Genomic DNA, 23,868 nt, shown 5'->3' on the forward strand with positions numbered 1-23,868 from the left:
AGGTCAGGCAGACACTGAACCTCAGCGGGGCATAGCAAATGACTTTATAGTCATTGTTCCTTAAATTGGACACCCCCTCGGAGCTCACACAATATGAGATGAAACAGCCTGCGGGAGGCTGCTGAGAAATGGAACAGCGGTGGGGGGTGGGGGGTTATTTCCCCCCCTAAGGGAAATGCTGCAGACATCACAACTTTCTTCTCCCCCGCCTCCGCTGCTGTCAGCTCGGCTCCAGACATTTTTATCTGGACGGGTTCACAGTGTCTCTAGGATTGAAATGGACTACTTCCCCAGACACCTGCCCGCATAACTGGTGGGGTGAAACCAGCACTGGCAGAAGAAAGGAGGGGTTAATTACAGAGAAAGGGAAGGTTGTTGCTGCCTGAAACGATGTCTGCAGCTGTATCTACCTGGGCGTATATCTCTGCTCATCCAAACCAGTGTTCATGTGTGTGCATTAAGGCTATATATGTGAGTTTGCATATGTGTGTTACACATGCACGCAGATGTGTATGGATACAAATTGTGGGATGCGATCTGTGTGTGTGTGAGACAGAGAAAGAGAGAGAGACAGAGAGGAGATGGAGCATCTCTCCTGGTACAGTCTGGGTTCTGCCCACAGCTCTGAGCCCTGCTGTTGCGGTTCAGCCAGAGTCCAATCATTACCATCAGCCGGAGACATCATTTGGTGTCATTTGGCTTTGTAGCGCTCCTGTACCAGTGATGAAACTCAGGAGGTGAAGTTCTTTTGGAAAAGAACAAAGGTAAGAGAGAAAACAGAAAGTGCAGGAAGCAGAGGGAAGAGGTGGCAGGCTTCTTGCGAACAGGCAGAAATGGCATGTGTGGGGGCCGCAAGCAAACTGAGGCAGGCAAACTGAGACCCGAGCGGATGGGCTGAATTCAGAACAAGATAGGCCTTCATCTCCCTCAATAATGGAGGATTTGCACCATCTTTTGAGCCATTTGAAATCCCTTTCACCTTTTTATTTTAAATTTAACAGTGAACCTTTTGAAAAAGTTCTCCAGAATTTAGGACCAAGGTTGCTGGAGGCACTCTCTCAGAAGAGAGTTCTGGATCTGAATCCAATTGATTCCACATTTAGCTTTGTTTCAGACCTGCCTCTGTGCATGGGGTTTGGAGGAGCTGAGGGTGAGGAATATAAGGGACTCTGCCCTCTCTGGGCATGGGCTTCCCTGGTGGCTCAGACAGTCAAGAATCAAGCAGGAGACCCAGGAAGATCCCCTGGAGAAGGGAATGGCTACCCACTCCAGCATTCTTGCCTGGAGAATTCCATGGACAGAGGAGCCTGGGGGGCTACAGTCCACAGGGTCGCAAAGAGTCAGACACAACTGAGTGACACTTTTACCCTCTCTGCTGCTGCCAAGTCGCTTCAGTTGTGCCCGACTCTGTGCGACCCCAGAGACTGTAGCCCACCAGAAGTCCCCGTCCCTGGGATTCTCCAGACAAGAACCCTGGAGTGGGATGCCATTTCCTTCTCCAATGCATGAAAGTGAAAAGTGAAAGTGAAGTCGCTTAGTCGTGTCCGACTCCTAGCGACCCTCTCTAGGTAGACCTCAAACTGAGAAGGTGTGCCAGTCTCCTCTGGTGAGTTCTTGGTTTCAGGCCACTAGATTCCCTCCCAACCCTACCACCCCCTGTATCCATTTAGAGCAAGGAAGAGATGGGTGGATCCGGAGGTTGGATGGAGGACAGACAGACAGGGATTGGCATCAGTCAAAGCCCACCCACCAGGTACAGAGACCGCTGTGCTCTCTGATGGATCCAGGGCTGGAAATCAGATCTACATTGCTCTGACTCCAGAAATCTCTCCCGCGTTTGTAAATTCCCAGCAATGGAGCTTTCATAACTGCCTCATTAACTTAGCCTTGGCTGCTAGGAATTCTTAAGTCTTACTCAATTAGCCAGACTTCAGCAATACGTGAACCGTGAACTCCCTGATGTTCAAGCTGGTTTTAGAAAAGGCAGAGGAACCAGAGATCAAATTGCCAACATCCGCTGGATCATGGAAAAAGCAAGAGAGTTCCAGAAACACATCTATTTCTGCTTTATTGACTATGCCAAAGCCTTTGACTGTGTGGATCACAATAAACTGTGGAAAATTCTGAAAGAGATGGGAATACCAGACCACCTAACCTGCCTCTGGAGAAATCTGTATGCAGGTCAGGAAGCAACAGTTAGAACTGGACATGGAACAACAGACTGGTTCCAAATAGGAAAAGGAGTACGTCGAGGCAGTATATTGTCACCCTGCTTATTTAACTTATATGCAGAGTACATCATGAGAAACGCTGGACTGGAAGAAACACAAGCTGGAATCAAGATTGCCGGGAGAAATATCAATAACCTCAGATATGCAGATGACACCACCCTTATGACAGAAAGTGAAGAGGAACTAAAACGCCTCTTGATGAAAATGAAAGAGGAGAGTGAAAAAGTTGGCTTAAACCTCAACATTCAGAAAATGAAGATCATGGCATCTGGTCCCATCACTTCATGGGAAATAGATGGGGAAACAGTGGAAACAGTGACAGACTTTATTTTTCTGGACTGCAAAATCATTGCAGATGGTCACTGCAGTCATGAAATTAAAAGACGCTTACTCCTTGGAAGAAAAGTTATGACCAACCTAGACAGTATATTGAAAAGCAGAGACATTACTTTGCCGACTAAGGTCCGTTTAGTCAAGGCTATGGTTTTTCGAGCGGTCATGTATGGATGTGAGAGTTGGACTGTGAAGAAGGCTGAGCACCGAAGAATTGATGCTTTTGAAGTGTGGTGTTGGAGAAGACTCTTGAGAGTCCCTTGGACTGCAAGGAGATCCAACCAGTCCATTCTGAAGGAGATCAGCCCTGGGATTTCTTTGGAAGGAATGATGCTAAAGCTGAAACTCCAGTACTCTGGCCACCTCATGTGAAGATTTGACTCATTGGAAAAGAGTCTGATGCTGGGAGGGTTTGGGGCCAGGAGGAGAAGGGGAGGACCCAGGATGAGATGGCTGGATGGCATCACAGACTCCATGGACCTGAGTCTGAATGAACTCCAGGAGTTGGTGATGGACAGGGAGGCCTGGTGTCCTGCGATTCATGGGGTCGCAAAGAGTCGGACACGACTGAGCAACTGAACTGAACTGAACTGAACTGAGCATTAGTGACGACTCTAACTAAGTAAGATCAGCTCTTTACCTTAGTAATACCTAACATCGATAGAACACTGGTATAAAACATGGGGTCGTTTATAACATTTGCTGCACACTGAAGTCTCTTCTCAATTTCCTGTTTGCTTTCATTGAGAGCAACATGGAATACAGTCTTGCAATAGAAGGAGAAAAATTCATTGAAAATAAAGCAGCAGGGATTAAATCAGAGTTGACTAGGAAGAGCTGTTGTGCATAAACTGTGGCTTGCATATCATTGAGGCCCTGTAAATACTGGATAGATGAATGAAGAAATGTAACCTGGAAGAGGTGATCAAGAAAACACACACACACATCCCATTTAAACGCCATGGTGCTGCCTTAGTCCACCTACATCAGAACAAACAAAGCTCTTGATAAATACATGATGGATTCCCTGCCTCAAAGCCAGACCAATAAAACCACAATCTAGGTGATGGGGCAGGACTCATAAATGTATTTGCTAACTAGCATCACAGAAGAGTCTGATGAACCACCAGATGTGGGAATCACTGGCTTGGATGTCTTAGGTACCGTGTGAGACCAGCACAGGCTCACTGAGACCTTCAGACGGCCCTGGCATTGCAGCCAAAGCCCTGGACCCAGAGGCAGGTGACCTTGGCTCATAGGTGGCGGTCAACTGTGTGTTCACAGGTGAGGACACACAGACAGTTGTTCTTCCTGGATGTGAGTATCGTCTCTACAGAGGCTGGTAACAGGACAAGACTCCTTCCAGCACAAAACTCCACATTTTCATAACAAATTAGTGGGACAAACTAAGATAAGTTCAAGGGCACATGGAGATGACCTTGAGGCGATGAAGAAATTCTCCTGGCCTCTCAGCCTCCCCTGCCTAAGAGAGGAAGGGGGTTGAGAGGCAGCAGGTGCCTGGATGCGGGTCTGCTCAGCTGCATCACTCACACAGCCTCTGGAAAGAAAGCAGAAGGACCAAAACCCAGATCTCAGGCGGCCCGACCCTGTGACAGTCACCTCAGTCTCCCGGAAATGGCGCCAAGGGGAAGCTCTAAATCACGTGCGGATTATAGTCATTCTGTTTGCCTTTTTCCGCAGTAGATCCGATGATTTAAATTAGGTCTCGATTCTTGTTTAAATTATAGTTTACTGTTCTGCACCCCGCTCAGAAGTGAATTACCTTAAGCAGCGGTATTAATAACATGGTTATAATTAAGCCTCATTACTGCAGGCAGTTTGCTGAAACAAATTGCTTCTTCATTATTATTATAGCACCTTTGGTAAAAAGACATTTCCCCAAAATGCGACCTTGATGCTTTATATAGTAAAAGTCGAGATATGATAGAGATGTAACGATGAATTAGCATCCTTTCCTTCTCTATTCGGCTCATTAGAAGGAAAGGAACACAAGTCAAATCCAAACAGCCTTGATGGCAATTTTAATCTGTATGAAATGGATAATGAATAGTTTTGAACTTTCTGTGACATTTTTGTAATAGTGTTTTATTTATATGATGCTACTATTAAAATGAATAAATAAATAAAGAAATACAAGCCAAGGAATAGAGACAAGTATAGCCAGGAAAGTCTCACCAGGAAGATCTCACCAGACAACCAATGGCATTGAACTTGAGCTTGTTATCATCAATTGGTTTGAGAGTTTCTGGCCCAGAGCCTGTTACACCGGGGGAGAAAAAAGAGGGAAGGCTGGTCTGTCTATTTATTCTAATTCTGCTGCCTTACGCTGGCCTCGAGGCCTGAGAAAGAAAGGAGCCTGGAAGGAATGACCTAGAAACTCAGCAAACCACGTTTGAAAGGCAGACAAACTTCAGAGATTGTGCGGCGCCTTAGGAAAGCTGTAATGCCCACTGGGGCTCTGAGAGCTTTAGCACCACACGGCCCCTTCGAGGTCCTCCATGCTCCCCACCCAAGTGGTGCTGAGAAGCAAAGCAGATCTTTGAGAACTAAGGGACTCAGCAGGGTCATTTCCTGTTTCGCTTATTAATTACTCTTTCTGGTGATAATTAAGACTGAAAACTAATTTTGTTTGGTGATTTACTTTTTTTTTTCTAATTAGATGCGGTGATTAGAAAGCGCTTTGTATCGCATTAGTGTTTTCTTAGAAAGAGGCAAACAGGCTCACGTGCGCGCTCAGGCACCCCCACACACGACGAGCAGTCCCCTCCAGAGGGGACAGACACTGCCACCAAGACAGGCCAAGCCCCCCGCCCCCCGCCCATCCCTCCTCCCAAGGACAAGGGGGCTGAGCTGAGCCCCTGGCTGCCCACCTCCTTTCTCTGCTGGCCGAGATCCTGACAGGATCTGATCCTTCTCTCCTGACTTTATCTCCAGCTCGAGACTGTCTAGTCCCTGTAGCCAGCAGTGCCAGTAAGACACTCTTTATTGGCATGCCACGTTTCTGTCACACAGACTGCCCCCCAAAGGATGTGTGGCATAATCAGTAGGATAAATCCTCCCTCTCTCCCACTCTTTCCCTCATGCGCACACACACAGTCACATGCACACACACACTCTCATGCACACACACACGCACATATACTCGCACACACACGCACACAGTCACACAGTGCACACACTCACATGCACACACATGCACAGTCACATGCACACTCACATGCACACACAGTCACACACGCGCACACACATGCACACAGTCACATGCACACACTTACACGCACACACAGTCACACACGCACACGCACACACACATACACGCACACAGTCACACCCACACACACGCACACACATTCACATGCACACACACTCACACACGCACACACACACTCACATGCACACACAGTCGCACATGCACACACACAGTTACACACACAGTCACACCCACACACGCACGCACACACACTCACATGCACACACTCACACATGCACACACTCACATGCACACACGCACACACACGCACACACGCACACACTCACATGCACACACTCACACGCACACACATGCACACACTCACATGCACACACTCACACGCACACACACTCACAACGCACACACATCAGATACCCAAACAGTGAGAGCAGCCTTCATAAACAAAATGCATATCCACAGCCCTGGGACCAACCTCTAGGTGACAACGTTTTCCTAAGGAGCAGGCAGAGCTAAATGGACACTGTCCCACCAGAGACTAAAATGTAATTGATGAGAATGTGGACTCTGGGGTCAGAGAGATCTGGATCCAAACTCTAGCTCCCTGACTTGCTAGCTGTGTGCTCTCGGGCAAGTCACTTAAGCACTCTGAGTGTCCTATTCTTACCCTTCCTAAGTCACCATGGTGCTGTGTGTGTAAATGGGAGAGTTACCTGAAGTGCTGAACTAAGTGACTGGCACACAGAAGTGCCCATTAAGTGGAAGCTATTACCATGCTTATTACTCTTTCTCTAGGGAAGCTTAGCTTGTGTTAAGTATGAGGCGATAACTCAGTCTTCAGGAGGCCTGGGGAAAGGTCAGCAGGACAGCCAGGGGACTCTCTTTATGATACGGAAAGCCCTCAAGAATAGCTGGACCCATTTGGAACAGGCCTCTAGGCTTCCCGCTCTCAGTGGCAGGCCTGCTGAGCTCAGCTTGGCACATGAATAATGTTCATGAAAGAAAAGAGACACCTAGCTCCTCACTGCTTCTCTAGCACCTTGCCCTTTCTGGGGCACATCTGTGGTTCATTACCGCTCACCTCCAATGAGGGTTTGCTGAATCACCAAGCACTGGGGTCTTGCTCTAAACCTGACACTGAACTGGGCACAAGGATGCTACCAAATGACTTTTACATCATTCTTGACCTCCACCGGCTTACAGCCTCTTAAGTGTGGCTGTGTCTCCAGCGACGTTTAGAAGGAGTCAGCAATCTTCAACTGAGATCAGGGATGGTTTCACCTGGCACTTGGACCCTGGGCAGAATGTGGATGGGTAAAGAAGAGAAGGCAAATGCAGGGAAGGTGGCAGCAGCCAAGGAGGATGGCATGACAGCGCGGCCCACTCGGAGAGGCAGAGTGTCGGCGGCTGGGGCTGCAGGGCTGTGGAGGGATGTAACAGGAGCCAAGATTAAAAAGGCATGTTGAGCCCAGCTCTTAGATGAGTTTAGAAGCAAATCAAAAAGTTTGAACTTATTTTGCAGGCTTTTGAGACTTCCTGAAGGATCTGGGGAAGGTGACATGGCTCCGATTATGTTTTACAAAGGTTACAGTGACAGCAGTGAGGGACAGCACGGAGGCAGGGAGGGCTGTGAAGGAGCTGGGGCAGGCCCCGCGTCACAGCACAAGCCACCGAAGATAGGGCCTTGCTCTGCGTTCCCCCAGGGATGTCTCTCAGCTCAGCCCGTTTCCCAGGCTGATGCGGTAAGGACCCTGCCATCTACCTGTCTTGCTATTTTCAGACTTACTGCTCAGGAGGAAGCCTGACACTTTCCATCCTGCTCTCCATTTCTGTTCTGTCTTATGTGGACCTGTCCCAGGCTCCTCATCCTCTCCTACCTGTGCACAGTCATCCCCTCAGGTGAAGGCACCCCCCACACCCGGACATAGGCTGATGGCTGTTTGGGTTCTAATGCCCTTCTGTGGCAGCTGGGCATTGGGTCCGTCCTCAGGGGGCCCTCCCATGCTCCCCCATCCTTCTTCCCTCCTTGCCATAGCTCTGATCCCCGACACCTCCGCTATCAGGGCGTTTAGACTTGGCATCCATGGTGGCATGCTCCCGCAGCAGGGGCCTGGATGGCATTTGAGGCAAAAAGCCATAAAGCCAAGCCCTGAACTTTCACAGCCCTTCAGTCTCGTCACTTCCATCCTCTGTAAGAATTGAGTCTCGCTGAAGGACTCCGTGTGTGCAAGTAGATCAAAGGTTACTGCAGAGAAGAATCTCTGCCGTTGTTACGTAAGATATAGGCCAGCCAGGGCCCCTTGGTAACCTTTTCCTTGGGAGTTTAATGCCTCATGAACCAAACTGTGTAGAAGGCTGGAAGATGCTCCTCAGAGATGGGGAAAAGCCTCTCGCGGGGAAGCACCAGGACCACCAACCTCCCTGACTGCCTGCCCCACCAGCCCCCAGGAGCACTGCCCACACCAGGGGAGAGGGAGTGAAGGGAGAAGGGGCACAGAGCGCTAATCTGGGGTGGTCGTCTGACTTGCAGGAACCCCTGGACCTTCCTTTCTCATTTGTGGGGCAAAAGCCAAGCTGTGTGGTTGTGGGGAAGGGAGAAGAGGAGGTGGTGATGAACTGGACTGTCTAGTTGGCTTCCTGTGGGCAGCTCTGCCTCACGGTGAGGACAGGGGGCAGGTAGAGTGATGATAGCAGGTAGGGAACGATAGCAACTGAAAACCCTGGCTTTCCCAACATAGCTCTAATCGCAAGCAATGGTAGTGTTAAGTATATAGTGAGATGCCATTTAATATGCACCTCATTGCATTTATGCATCAGAAAAGAGAGATCATGTGTTATAATGAATTATACCACTCAACACACTCTTGGGGGTAGTATTTGTTTATGACTGTCTTCCTCCCTGGACTCTGAGCTAGTAAAAATCAGAAACTGTTATATTCATCTTTTATTCCCAGCATCCAGCGAGGTGCTGGTATACATGGTAAGCTCCTAATTAATATTTACGGTATCAATAAATAAATCAAACAGGTTTATCTGTACCATTTTTTTTCCCCAGAAAAATGGTACTGATGAAGCTTTTTGCAGGGCAGGAATAGAGATACAGATGTAGGGAGCAGGCATGTGGACACGGGGTGGCAGAGGGGGTGGGATGAACTGGGAGATTGGGATTGATATATATGCACTGCCATGTGTAAAAGAGATAGATAGTGGGGACTTCCTGTGTAGCTCAGGGAGCTACGCTCAGCGGTGACCTAGAGAGGTGGGATGGTAGTGGGGTGGAAGGGAGGGGATATATGTATACATATAGCTGATTCACTTCATTATACAGCAGAAACTAACACAGCTTTGTAAAGCAACTATACCACAATAAAAAATGCTAAATAAATAAATAGAAGGGCAAGGGAGAAGGAAAACAGACTAACATTTTTGTGCATCTATTCTGTACCAGGTGGTAGCACAGACATTTATTCATTCATGAATCTTACACCAACTCTGTCAACTAGATAGCATCATCGTGTTACTCTCAGGAGGAAAATGAAGCTCCAAGACATTTAAGACATTTGCCCAAATCATATGTGTATTTGAACCAGTAGCAATAGGCTTCAAAGTCTGTTTTTGCTTTGTCTGTCCCACATAGAAATTGCAATGGATGTTTTTCTGAGTATCAGTTCCTTCTTTTTCAGGAAAAATACTCCATATTTTCTTCCAAGAGACACTCTTCTGAATTCTCATTCTGTATCCTGGAGAGGAATCTACTCAACTCCCAGCTTTAGAGGTCTTACGACTCAGGTGGATCCTTAGAACATGGCAGATCCAGGCCCAGTGCGTTGCTGGGGATGCTCACCGCATCCAGCCAGAGTCAACAAAACACAACTAATCCATAGGAAGAGAATTATGGAGAGAGGGGCTATTTGTTGATACCCCACTTTTCTGGTGGCTCAGATAGTAAAGAATCTGTCTATAATGCAGGGGTCCTGGGTTCGACCCCAGGGCCGGGAAGATCCCCTGGAGAAGGGAATGGCTACCCACTCTAGTATTTTTACCTGGAGATTTCCATGGACAGAGGAGCCTGGTGGGCTACAGTCCATGGAGTTGCAAAGAGTCAAACACGACAGAGCAACTAACACACGCACGCACGCACGCACAATTACCTTCCTCAGCTCCTTATTGGTCCACAGAACCAAAAGTCAGGAGTTTCTTTTTCCCTGACTCCCTCACCAGGCTGATCTTTAAAAGGTCACCCGTGGGAGTCATGTGTACAGGATGTGGAAGGTGAAGAGAAGAAGGAGCCATGTTTTTCTCCAGCTTCGTGGAGTTTTGCAGGCTCCCAGGCATCTCAGGTGGTGCGGTGGTAGAGAACCTGCCTTCCAGTGCAGGAGATGTAAGAGACACTGGTTCGATCCCTGGGTTGAGATGATCCCCTGGAGTAGGAAATGGCAACCCATTCCAGTAGTCTGGAAAATCCCATGGACAGAAGAGCTTGGTGGGTTACAGTCCCGGGAGTTGCAAAGAGCGACTGAGCATCCACACCCCCTTTATGAATCACTCATTTGTGTGCAAACAGACTTAAGACCCAGAGAGCAGCCTCTCCGAGGTCCTGCAGTCCAGGTCTCCTTGACCTTTGTTCCCCAGTAGTTCCAATGGTTGTATCAGCTTTATTTCCTGTGCTGAATGCATTGTTCTTCTATATGTCTAAAGGAGCTTCTGGTTTCCTGACCAAGCTCTCACTGACACTTGTAGGGATGCTCCTTTGCTATCACGGGTCTGCAGGTGTAATGACCATTTGATCCTGGCCTTGTTGGTAAGTGTCCTGGGGAACGTGAGAATGGAGTACAGATCTGAGAGATGAAGATGAAATGAGACTTTGATGACATCATTTGAGCCCCTAGCTCCAGCTCTGCCTGAAGCCCGTGCTAGCCCAGGGCTTCTCAGTGTTTACTCTAACAAGATTCCCTTTGCAGTCACTTAAACCCATTTCCTCTTGCATTAGACCAGCTAAAGATTCAGACTGAATCACCCCTCACCCTTCCAGCACCTTCTTCAGTCTTCCTCAGTAGATGCCTGCTCCAGCTTCAAGCTACCTCTTGAGTGCCTTCCTAGACCTGTGATTATTAAAATCTTCTCCAACTCCAAAGGCCCAAGCACAGCAATTCTTTATCTAGAACCCTGCAGGGGTTCTCAAAACCCACTTCCTCAGCCCCTCTTTTCCTGGTTGAGATTTCATCCTTGTAAGTCAGTTTAGAACAAGGAGTTTATGCTTGTGTGTCAGGATTTTGAAGCAGTCAGATTTTCTTTCCCTCCCTGCTAGGCTTTCACCCTTCCCCTTCCCCAACTCACTCCCTCTTCCTGCTCACTTCTACCCTTCTGATTCGACCATTAGATATTCCTAGTCTGTGTGTGAATACGGGGCCTCTGGTCACCATTAAAACAAAATCCCTTGGAAGAGGCAACACAAGCTCTAGCGATAGTGAGAACAGGAATTCTAGACGTCCGTGCTGAAAGTTTGTTGCTGTCGTTGTTAATGTTTCTTTGTTTTTGGCTGCACTGGGTCTTTATTGTGGTGAACAGGCTTCTCTAGTCATGGAGGTTGGATTTGGACAGTATTTGGGATCCCTGTTCCCCAGTCAGGGATCAAACCCTTATCCCCTGCATTGGAGGGTAGATTCTTAACCACTGGACCATCAGGGAAGTCCCCATGCTAAAGGTTTGACTCCCACCTCTATTTAGCTGTCTTAGGCGAATTTCTCAGAGTCTCAGCTTCTTCACAATAGGGGCAGAAGGCCTCTCTTCACAGGGTCTTGTGAGGGTTGTGTCAGGCAACGCCTTTGCTCACTATCAATTGGGTTTACTGTGTGCTAGACTGTAAATGCTTTCATGCGGTATGTCATTTCATTCTGGCCAACCCCTATGCTTGGGTGCTAGAATTGCCTGTGTATAACAAATAAGGAGACAACAGCTCTGAGAGGTTTGCTGCTTTACTAAATAGAAGGGAAGACAGTATCTGAACCCTGGCAGGCTGATACAAAGCCCACACTGCATATGGTACACTGGTCAAATATCAATATTTTATTAAAATATTTTTTGTTATTTAGAAGGCAAAAAATAAGTGGTCTTTGGGAACCAGAGAAGGAGGCTTAGCTGGGAGAGAAGGGCTAGAAAGATAAGCTATCTCGGTTAACCCCCTCTTAACCAGCCCAATGGGCTCATATATTCCTTTTTTGATTTCAGCTAAGTGAAAGTTTATTGAACAATTACTGCCCTACATTTCTGTGGGAGGGATACATGAAAGTGAAAGTCTCTCAGTCGTGTCTGACTCTTTGCGACCCCGTGGACTGTACAACCCAAGGAATTCTCCAGGCCAGAATACTGGAGTGGGTAGCCTTTCCCTTCTCCACGGGATCTTCTCAACCCAGGGATCGAACCCAGTTCTTCTGCATTGCAGGCAGATCCTTTACCAGCTGAGCCACAAGGGAAGCTCAAGAATACTGGAGTGGGTAGCCTATTCCTTCTCCAGAGTATCTTCCCAACCCAGGAATCAAACCAGGATCTCCTGCATTGCAGGCAGATTCTTTACCTACTGAGCTATCAGAAACATACATATGGCCACATAACAGAAAAGGAAGTTTAATAATTTTTTTTAAAAAAAAGGAAATGTATCTATCACACTAATAATTCCTAATTTATAAAAATTATAAAAATTTATATATAAATTATAAAAATTCAGTCTGCTGTATCCAGACTGAAAACAGTCTCTCTCTGTGTGTGAACAATCTCATAAAGTACATATAATATACGTGGACAATCCTTTGCAGTTTTGACCTGTTTCTGAGGGGCAGCCTCCAGAGGAGAAGGGTCACATAGGAAGGAGAAATCCTGGAGATGCTGCTGGCATTGGGCCCAGGCAGACCAGTCTCCATGTCCTGCTTCTGGTTCAGCCTTCCCAGGGCAGGTCTGGGGCTAGCATGGGAGGATGAAGGGAAGCTGCTCCTTGCATTCATTTCTGGGCCAGCAATGGTTTCAGGCCTCTTCATTTACATTCGTAATTGACAGCTCCTTAGCAGCTCATTAGGAAAGTAGGGCTTTGTGACCAACAAAAAAGAGGAATGAATCCCTGGGGTTGGGATTTGAGAACCTGTTTAAGAATCTCTAAAAGGCAGCGGCAGATTCCCAGGGACCAGGAACACAAGGAGCTTAGCAATCATCAGTGGCAATGAACCTCAGCATTTCAGCACTCTGCAGTGAGCCTAGAACCCGTGTCTGCACCTGCTGGGGAGGCGAGAGAAGCAGGGACAATGGACTGAGGCAGGCAGGCCAGTGCCGACACTCAGGGGTCAGCTAGTGACGGCTCCCTGCCTCCCCTGGACCCAGGCTGGGCTCGCAGATCCTCATGGCATCAGCAAGCAAGGGCTGGCCCCTTAAGGTATCCGAACCCAAATTCGGAGGCATGGCAAGAGAAAACCATGCGTGCTGCAACCATTAATCAGGCACCACCTGTTTGTGAACCGTATCCCACATAGCAGGTTGTTTTAGTCCTCACAATGGAATTCTAACAGGATAATCACCTGCATTTATTTTACTAAAAAGGAGTCTGTAGAACAAAAAAGGCTCCTGGATATATTAAAATTCACACAAGCCAGATCTTGAGTCTGGGAATCATTTCCCCACAGCAGCAAAGTGGACAACCCAAGGACGATGTGCCAAGAGGGAAAGGAGATGCACAGACAACAAATTCTACAGGAGTTCAAGGGAGATAGAGGCCGTCCTGAACTAGGAGAGCCAGGGCAGGCTGCCAGGCAGGGTGGCCCTTGAGCCAGGTCTCAAAGGCTGAAGTTGGGTTTAGAAAGACAGAAGGAGGGAGAAGATCCATGGGGTGAGGGTGGAAGGCAAAGGATGGGCCACGCAGCGGTTCTATGCAAGAAGTCTCTGCTTATTCTGGAAGCAGATAAAGACTGGCACACCTGTAGCACAGGAAATAGGTGGGTAAAAGCAGATGGCGTGGCCTCAAAGCTGTGCTGGGACCAGAGCCTGGACAGCAGCAAACCAGATTAAGGAATGAGGAACACAGCCTCTGGAAATTGGGAGCCATTAAAGATGCTTGCAGTGCTTCGGGAAGGGATAGTTACAGAGTTTGGGACGGACATGTACGCCCTGTATTTAAAATGGATAACCAACAAGGACCTACTGTAGAGTACATGGAACTCTGCTAAACGGTAGCCTGGATGGGAGGGATGGTTGGGGGAGAATGGATACATGTATATCAATGGCTGAATCCCTTGACTTTCACCTGAAACTCACAACACTGTTAACCGGCTATGAAAGTGAAAGTGAAAAGAAAAAGTGAAGTCACTCAGTCATGTCCGGCTCTTTGCTGCTAGGATCCTCCATCCATGGGACTTTCCATGTAAGAGTATTGGAGTGGGTTGCCATTTCCTTCTCCAGGGTATCTTCCCAACCCAGGAATCAAAGCCAGGTCTTCCGCATTGTAGGCAGACGCTTTACCATGCCCCAGTAAAAAAAATTAAAAGTTCAAAAGGAAAGAAAAATATGGTACTTCAGAAAGACGACTCTCTGAAAGGAGGGGAGCTTCAAACCCTGGGCAGCCTGGCCAGGACTGGGGCTGGGCCTGAAGCTGCCCCTGGGATGTTGCAATAAATTCTCTCTCCTTTCAGACTCCTGCCTGCTTAGGCCTCCTTGCCTGTGCACCCCCTTCTACCTACCACCCTGAGACAGGAGGGAAGGGGGCAGGGCACAGTCATTAAAACTATGACACAGCCATTGAGGATACACAAAAACTGGTTAGAACCAACTAAGCCAAGATGACACAAGATCTGACTTCCCATACAGCTTGAGCCTCACTATTTGCCCATTGTAATACATTAGCATATGCTAAATGACACACCCACCAGCCCCAGGACAGCTCTGAGGCTGACCATAAAAGGTCAAAATGTAGGCAATGGCCCAGTTCCTGGAAATCCTCACCTTTCCACCAAATAGTTGGAATAATCTTCCCACTTATTAGCCTATAAAATTACCCAGCCCATAAAAACTAGCCATCCCATATTTTGGGCCACTCTCACCTTCTGAGATGGACCCCATTCTGCCTATGGAGTGTTTGTGTGTATGTGTTTGTGTGTGTGTGTGTGTGTGTGTGTGTGTGTGCTCTGTTGTGTCCAACTCTTTGTGATCCCATAGGCTGTAGTCTGCCAGGCTCCTCTGTCCAGACTTCTCTGTCCAAGAATGGTGGAGTGGGTTACCATTTCCTCCTCTAGGGGATCTTCCTGACTCAGCGATTGAACCGCCATCTCCTGTGGCTCCTGCATTGGCAGGCAGATGCTTTACCACTGAGCCACCTGAAAAGTCCACTGGAGAGTGTCTCTCTCCAAATAAGCCTGCTTTCAGTTTACTATGGCTCACCCTTGCATTTCTCATGTCTGGTTCTTTGTAACCCCAGGGATCGTAGCCTGCCAGGCTCCTCTGTCCATGGAATACTCCAGACCAGAATGTTGGAATGGGTAGCCGTTCCCTTCTCCAGGGGACCTTCCCAACCCAGGGATTGACCCAGGTCTCCTGCATTGCAGGTAGATTCTTTACCGTCTGAGACACCAGGGAAGCCCAAATTCTCTCTTACTCGAAGTCAAGGACCTTCACTTGGTGGCCTGTCCCTGTGACTTACCCGATACCTGGGACATGTCCATTCTCTCGTGACCCATTCTCCTGCCACAACTCCACCTTTCCTTTCAGACATGCAGTTTCCAGTGATGATTAGCCTGGTGTACCCAGAGGCAGAATCTTCCCTCTTCCCTGCTAAGCCTTTTCCAACACCCCCTTCCACAAGCATCTTTCCCTCCTCAGAACCTCACCTGTCCTTCACATACTGAAGCTAGCTTGCACAGTATTTGTTTTCCTATTCATTCCTTCACTCATGTATTCAGTGGGCATGCATCTCATCATGTCGGGCAAATCACTGGACAACTCCAGACTGCAGTTGTATCCTGTGTAGGATCAGGGTGATCAGGACAAATCTTGCAGGGAATTGTATAGACAGTAAGTACAATAATGTTTGGAAACTCGTCTAGCACAGACCCAGGTGTCTGGAGCCAGCAGATAAGTGTCCAGTGTTTGTGAATTAGTGAATTCACCTAAAGAGCATTCTTTGAGAATCCACCAGGCTGACAGACTCATAAACTCTCATCATGTAACTAAGCAGGACCCTAGGACCCTGCCAGGACAGAACCCCTCCCCCGTATTCTCTAGTTCTTCTCTGAAATACCTAGATAATAGTATCTGATGCACATTTCCTGAGTTGTTTTACAGATGCTAAAATCACCACCTAATGAAAGACTTTAACTCCTTGATGACCCCAGACCTACTGTCACCAAGGATTGATAATGTTAACCTCTGTGACACCACCCTATTACTTCATCAACAACCAATCAGAGAATTGTGCACCAGCTGATCATATAACCTGGGATGCTCCTCCCTCACCTAGCCTGTAAAAGTACTTTTCTGAAACACACTGGGAAGTTTAGGCTGTTTTTTGAGCACTAACTGTCCGGAATTATTTGCTCGCTTCCCTACAATAAACATTGCATTTCGTTTTATCACAACCCAGTGTCAGTAGATTCTCTTTACCGCACACAGGCCAGTGGACCTAAATTTGGTTCAGTGATGATCATATCTGTTCTTTTTGTTCTCTTTGCCCCCTCACTCCCTTTCTTGCCTGCTGGCCTTAGCACAATTTTGGGTACAGGGTAAGCTTCAATAGACATCAGCCAACTGCATGGAAGTGAACTTGCATTCTCAAGGCAGCTCCCGGGGCACTCGATTTATGTTAGTATCAGTTGCTGCAGGGGAGGCACCGGAAGTCCTGACCCAGTTCTCCCTCTTAATGGTCAGTCCCGCTCCCTGACTCACCTGTAATCACGCAACAGGAAGTGGCCACAGGCAGGCAGTGACAGCTCAGCTTGCCTGGATCCCTATTAGCATTGTCAGCTTCAGTGGCCTGGAGACAGTGGGAACATCCCAACCCTTCAACAAGGCAGCAGTGTTGACACTCTGGCTCGAACCAATCATCTCCACATCAGATGGCCTTACAACCAGCCCTAATCCTCCTCCTATGGTTTACACAATTCTAGCAAGCTGAGGCCTTTCTCCCTGTGTCCCCAAGAAGCTGGTTGTGTCCAAGCCACTTGGCGGCCTCAGCCAGAAAACTAGTTCCCGAAGCCCAGCCCAGGAATCTAAAATTAATCCTGGTGGTGGTAGTGTGTTAGGAGGTGGAGAAGACAGCACAGAGCAGGGATGCACAGCACCTAGGCTCCACGCCCCATTCTGCTGATAATGAGCTGAGCAACTGTAGACAAGTTACTTCCCTTACCAGGCCTCCCTCTTTCCCTCAAGGTACGGAGTTGTACCAACTGCCTCCGATCTTTTTTCCAAGTTCAAAGGTGATCTGTCCCAAGATCAACAAGACCTTTTCTCAACCACCTTCCAGTCAAAAAAAATTCCCCCATAGATAACCTCAAGACTTCCTCTTTCAAACTCAACAGTTCCTCTTGCAGGCCTGTGTCCCCTCTGGAAACCCTAGGAAATCGTTCATTTCCTTTCCTTTATATGGAAACCATTTGTATTCTTTGGCTTATGGAACCTTCCCCCATCTTCAAGCCTGCAATGTAGCATCCTCAGATCTCTCTCTGAGTACCACCTTTATTTCCATTGTCACATTCTGACCCTCTTGCTTCCACCTTCTAAGTACATTTGTGATTACATCAATTTATTAAAAGCAACTCAAACTGGCATACATGTTAGAATTAGTACACAAAAATATTAAACCAGTTATTATGACTGTATTTCATATGTTGAGAAACTAAACAGAGATACGGAAGACACACACAAAAAGGATCCCAACCGAACTTGTAGGAATAAAAACTCTAAATGTGTTGCTGATATTTAGTCACTTAGTCATGTCTGACTCTTTGTGAGCCCATGAACTGTAGCCCACCGGGCCCCTCTGTCCATGGGATGTTCAGAAACTAAACAGAGATATGGAAGACACAAAAAAGATACCAACTGAACTTGTAGAAATAAAAACTCCAATAAGTAAAATAAAAAATATGCCAGATAGGATTAGTGGCAGATTAGACACTGCAGAAGAAAAGAATAGTGAATTTGAAGACATAGCAATATAAACAAACCAAAATAAATTTTAAAAATGAACAGAGCATCAGTAAGCTATAGCAGAACTTCAAACACCCTAATATATATGTAATCAGAGTTTCCAAGGAGGAGTGGCAGTAAAAAGTATTTGAATAATGACAAGTAATTTTCACTATTTGATGAAAACTACAAAACTACATATTGACAGATTCAAGAAGCTCAATGAACCCCAGCACAAGAGACATGAAGAAAACTACAGCATGCCTCATCATAACCAAATTGTTTAAATTATTAACAGCAGCTAGGGGGAAAAGGCAAGTTATATACAAAGAAACAAAGATCAGGATGATAAGAGATTTCTTATTAGAACCAAGACAGGTGAGAAAACGGTAGAACAACATTATTAAAGTACTAAAAGAAAATATGGGCAACTGAGAATTCTATGCCCAGTGAAAATATCTTTCAAAAACCAAAATATTACTAGAAAGTAAACTGTGATGAGGAAAAGATATCTAAACCCTAATCAATAAAAAAATAAAAATATATAAATTCACAGCTAAAGACACAAGGGAAATAAAATGGAATTTTAAAATATATTCAATTTATTCAAAAGAAGACAGTAAAAGGAAATATAGATGGGACAAATAGAAAACAAAGTGCAATATGATAGATTTCAGTTCAGTTCAGTTCAGTTCAGTTGCTAAGTAGTGTCCAACTCTTATCACTAAGTGGAAGATATAGAAAATAACCAAAGGGACATTTATGAACAGAAAAACACAAAAACTAAAATAAAACTCAGTGAATGAACTCAATAGCAGAATAGGAGAGAAAAAAGATCTATAAACTCCAAGATAGAACAATAGAAATGACTCAGTCTGAACAACTGAGAGAATATCAGCTGAAAGAAAAGGACAAAGCAAGCAAAACCCAGCAGAGCCCCGTGAATACAGGAGATAAAACCAAAAGGCCTAGTGTCCGTGCTACCAGAGTTCCAGGAGAAAGGAAAGGGGTGGCTGGGGAAAGTACTCCAAGAGATAATGACTGAAAACTCACCAAATGTGCCAAACAGTATCAATCTGTAGAGTCAAAGAGCTAAGAAGGTCCTGAACATGATAAACCCAAAGGAATCTTCGATAAAGCATCGTAATTAAACTACTGAAAACTAAGGACAAAGAAAAGTTCCTGAAAGCAGCCAGAGGAAAATGACACGTAGTTTGTTGTAGAGAAACAATTCTAATCACAGCATATTTCTCATCAGGAACTATCAAGCTCAGAAGGCAGTGGCACTTTATTATTCAAGTGTTGAGAGAGAATTACTATCAATTCAGAGTCCTGTTGGCCAACTAGATATCCCAGATCTGACAAAATTATCCTTTATTTATGAAAGGAAAATGAAGGTATTCTCAAAAGTAAGAAAACTGTTTGTCAGAAGGCCTAACCTAAAAGAGTAGCTAAAGAAAGTTCACTAAACATAAAATGAATGATTTTTAAAAAATTATTTTTTGAAACATCAGGAAGAACACAGCAAGCAAAAATATTAGTAAATTCAAGAGGTTTTCTTTCTCTAAAATGTTCTAAAATATGGTTGGCAGTTGAAGCAAAAATTATAACATTATCTGGTTTGGTTCTAAATGTATGCAGAGAAACTATTTAAGTCAATTATCTTACAAATAGGGGAAAGTAAAAGCATGTAAAGGGGAGAAAGATTTCTATATTTTACTCAAACTTGTAAAATAATGACATCATAGTTGGTGGTTATGTGTATACAACAATTACTAAAAATCCTATAGAGACAGATACATTGAAAAACACTATTAATAAATCAAAATGAAATTCTAAAAATAAAAGGAGTCCAGGCAGCCCAGATGAAAGCAGGAAAAAGAAAACAGAGACACAAATAAACAAACAAAAAAAGAGACCAAACATAAAACAAAAAAATAAAACAAAATAACAGATCAGTAAATGTAAATGGTATAAATATATAAATTAAAAGAGTGGACTAAGACTGACCAAACTAAGCACTATCTACAAGAAATTCACATTCAATATAATGATTTAGGCAGGGTGAAAGTAAAAGAATGAAAAATTACATATAACACAAATATTAACATCTACCCAAAGCAAGAATAACTGTATTAATATCAGATAGAATAGACTTCAGAGTAAGGAAAATTACCAGAGACAGCAAGAGACACTCTGTAATGATAGAAGAATCAATCTACTAGGAAGACATAGCAATCCTAGGTTATGACCCAAACAAACAGGGCTGAAACATAATGAAGCCAAGCAGGGAGTACTCAGAAGAGAAATACAGAAAAAGGAACACACACACCAATTATAGCTGAGGATTTCAACACTCTATTCTCAGTCAATGATAGAACTACTAGATGGAGAACCAGCAAGGATATTGAACAACTTAGCAACACCATCAAATAAAATGACCTAATGGACATTTATAGAACACTCCACTCAACAAGAATAGAATACACTCTTTTTTTTTTTTCAAGTGCCCTTGGAACATATACCAAATAGACTATGTCTTAGGATATAAAACAAACCTCAGCAAATTTAAAATAACTAAAATCATACAAACTGTATCTCTAACAACAACAGAATGAAAAAAATCAATCAACATCAATAATAGAAATAGAAACCTCTCTACAGAGTTGGAAACCAAACAACACATTTCCAAATAATCCATGGGTTAAAGAGGAAGTCTCAAGGGAAATCTCTAAAAAGCATATAGAACTGAGGGGAAATTAAAATACAGCAGATCAAAATTTGTGGGACACAGCTAAAGCAATGCTGATAGGGAAATGTATAGCCCTATATGCATACATTAGAGAGGAGAAAAAGTCTCAAATTAATCATCTAACTTTCCATTTTAAAAATCTAGGGGAAAAAGAGCAAATTAAACTCAAAGAAAGCAGAAAGGAGGAAATAATAAAGAGCATAAGTCAATGAAATTTAAAACAGAATAATGAAACAAAGAGCCTATACTTTGAAGCGACCAGTATAATTGACAAACCCCTAGCAAGACTGACAGGGAGAGAGAGAAGACACAAATGACAGAAATAAAAAGAATGAAACAGAGGGCATCATTATATACTCTGCAGACACTGAACATATAATAAAGGGTTACAAACTTGTGTTTGACAACTTAGATGGAATGGACCAATACATCAGAACAAAGACTATCACAAATATAAGGAATAACAATGAATAGTCTACGAACATGTATTTGAACCTAGATAAAATGGATAAATACCTCAGAACACAGACTACCACAACTCATCTAATATAAAATAGACCATTTGAATAACCCAGAATGGGCTTCCCAGGTGGCGCTGATGGTAAACAACCTGCCTGCCAATGCATGACATACCTGAGACAAGGGTTCAATCCCTGGGTCGGGAAGACCCCCTGGGGAAAAACATGGCAATTCACTCCAGGATTCTTGCCTGGAGAATCCCATGGACAAAGGAGCCTGGCGGGCTACAGTCCATGGGGTCACAAAGAGTCAGAAATGACTAAAGCAACTTAGCACAGCATGCACCATTTTCACTCTTTAAAAACAAAAAATCCTTAGATGCAAACCTAACAAAACATGTACAGTGCTTATATGCTGAAAACTACTTAATGCTGATAAAGGTAATCAATACAATCTAAATAAATGGAGAGACATGGGTATTTGTGGACTGAGAGGTGTTGAAAGTAACAGTGAAAGTGAAGTCACTCAGTCATGTCCGACTCTTTGTGACCCATGGACTGTAGCCCACCAAGCTCCTCCGTCCATGGGATTCTCCAGGCAAGAATACTGGAGTGGGTTGCCATTTCCTTCTCCAGGGTTAATTCTTCCCAAATCAATATACAGGTTTAATGGAACTCTTATCAAAATCTCAGACAATTTTTTTGTAGATATGGACAAGATTACTTTGAATTTAAATGGAAAAACATAGGAACTAGAATTTCTAAACAATTTTGAAAAAAAATAATATAGTGAGGGGAATCAGCTTACTTGATTTCAAGACATATAGTAATCAAAGCTGTGTAGTATTGGCAGAGGAATAGAGATACAAAAATAAATGAAACAGAATAGATAATCCAGAAATAGACATACACAAATATGACTAATTGATTTATGACAAAAGTGAAAAAGCAGTCCAAGGGAGGAAAAATAGCCTTTTCAATGAACAGTGCTGGAGCAACTGGACACTGATAGGATAAAACAACAATAGCAATAACAAAATAAAGCAAAAGATAATCAACAGAAAGCCAACAGCTTTATAACTTATACATAAATCTTACAGCTATACAAAAAGTAACTCAAAATGGAGTACAAACTTAAATGCAAAACTATGAGACATTTAGGAAAAGATAGGAGAAAATCTAGGGCTAGGCAAAAATTTTGTAGAGCTGACACCAAAGTAAGACTGAAAAAGGAAAAAATGATAAAAATAGGACTTCATTAAAACTGAACATTTTTTCTCAATAAAAGACCTTTAAGAAGTTTGAAAAGACAAGCTACAGAGTGGGGAAAAAATATTTTGTTAACTACATGTCCAGACAATGACTATATTTAGAATATGTAAATAACTCTCAAAACTCAACTGCTAAAAAAATCAAATTTAAAAGTGGGCAAAAGACATGGAGAGGCATTTCACCAATGAGGATATATAGATGAAAAATAGCACATAAAAAGTTATCCAACAGCGTTAGCCTTTAGGAAAATACAAATTTAAACGGCAGAGAAAGATCACTACACACATATCAAAATGGCTAAAATTTAAAAATAGTGACAATGCCAAATGCTGGAGATGATGTGGAGAAACTGGATCACTTTCACTTTCCTAAAGAGAGTGGCGATGATAGAGACACACTGGAAAACTGTCTGACACTTTCTTGAATAAGTAAACTTGCAACTACAATATAATGTAGTAATTGTACTCCTGGGCATTTATCCCAAAGAAATGAAGACTAATGTTCACATAAAAACCTGTACAAAATAAGTACTAGGGATGTAATGTACAGTATAATGACTATAGTTAATACTGCTGTATGATATATGGGAAAGATGTTGAGAGAATATATCCAAAGAGTTCTTATCACAGAAGAATTTTTTTTCTTTTCATTGTATCCATATGAGATTACAGATGTTAATTAAACCTACGGAGATAATCATTTCATAACATACGTAAATCAAACCATCATGCTGTACACTTTAAACTTATACCGCATTGTGCATCAATTATTTCTCAATAAAATTTTACCTAAATGCTTATGGCAACCTTTAACAATGGCCCAGAACTAGAAACAACCAAGATGTCCTTCAATGCATGAATGGTTAAACGGACTGTGGTGCATCTTATCTTGCAATATTACTTAGCAATAGAAAGAAACAAATTCATTCCTGTATACACCAACCTACATGCACATCTGGAGAATTATGGTGAGTAAAAAAACCCAGTCCCTCTGCCAACCACACTTACTGCCTGATTCCATTCATACAACACTTTTGAAATGACATAATTGCAGGAATGGAGAACAGATTGGTGGTTGCCAAAAGTTAAGGAGGAAGTGGGGATGGGAGGGAAGTTGGTATGACTATAAACGGGCAATATGTGGGATCCTTGTAGTGATAGAAATGTTCTACATCCTGTGTCAATATGCATGTCTTCATTGTGATAGTGTACTGCAATTTTTTAAGATGGGAGACTGCATGGACTTTCTCTATACTACTTACAATTGCATGGGATCTACCGTTATCACAAAATAAAAATATTAATTAACTTCTATGCAAAAGCCATATATTGTACAATTCTATTTATATTGAATATCCAGAATAAGGAAATCTATAAGAAGTGAAAACAGTAGCCTAAGTCCCTTGAACTGCAAGGAGACCCAACCAGTCCATCCTAAATG

Source organism: Ovis aries, chromosome 15 (genome assembly GCF_016772045.2).
Source record: "Ovis aries strain OAR_USU_Benz2616 breed Rambouillet chromosome 15, ARS-UI_Ramb_v3.0, whole genome shotgun sequence".
Taxonomy (NCBI): Eukaryota; Metazoa; Chordata; class Mammalia; order Artiodactyla; family Bovidae; genus Ovis; species Ovis aries.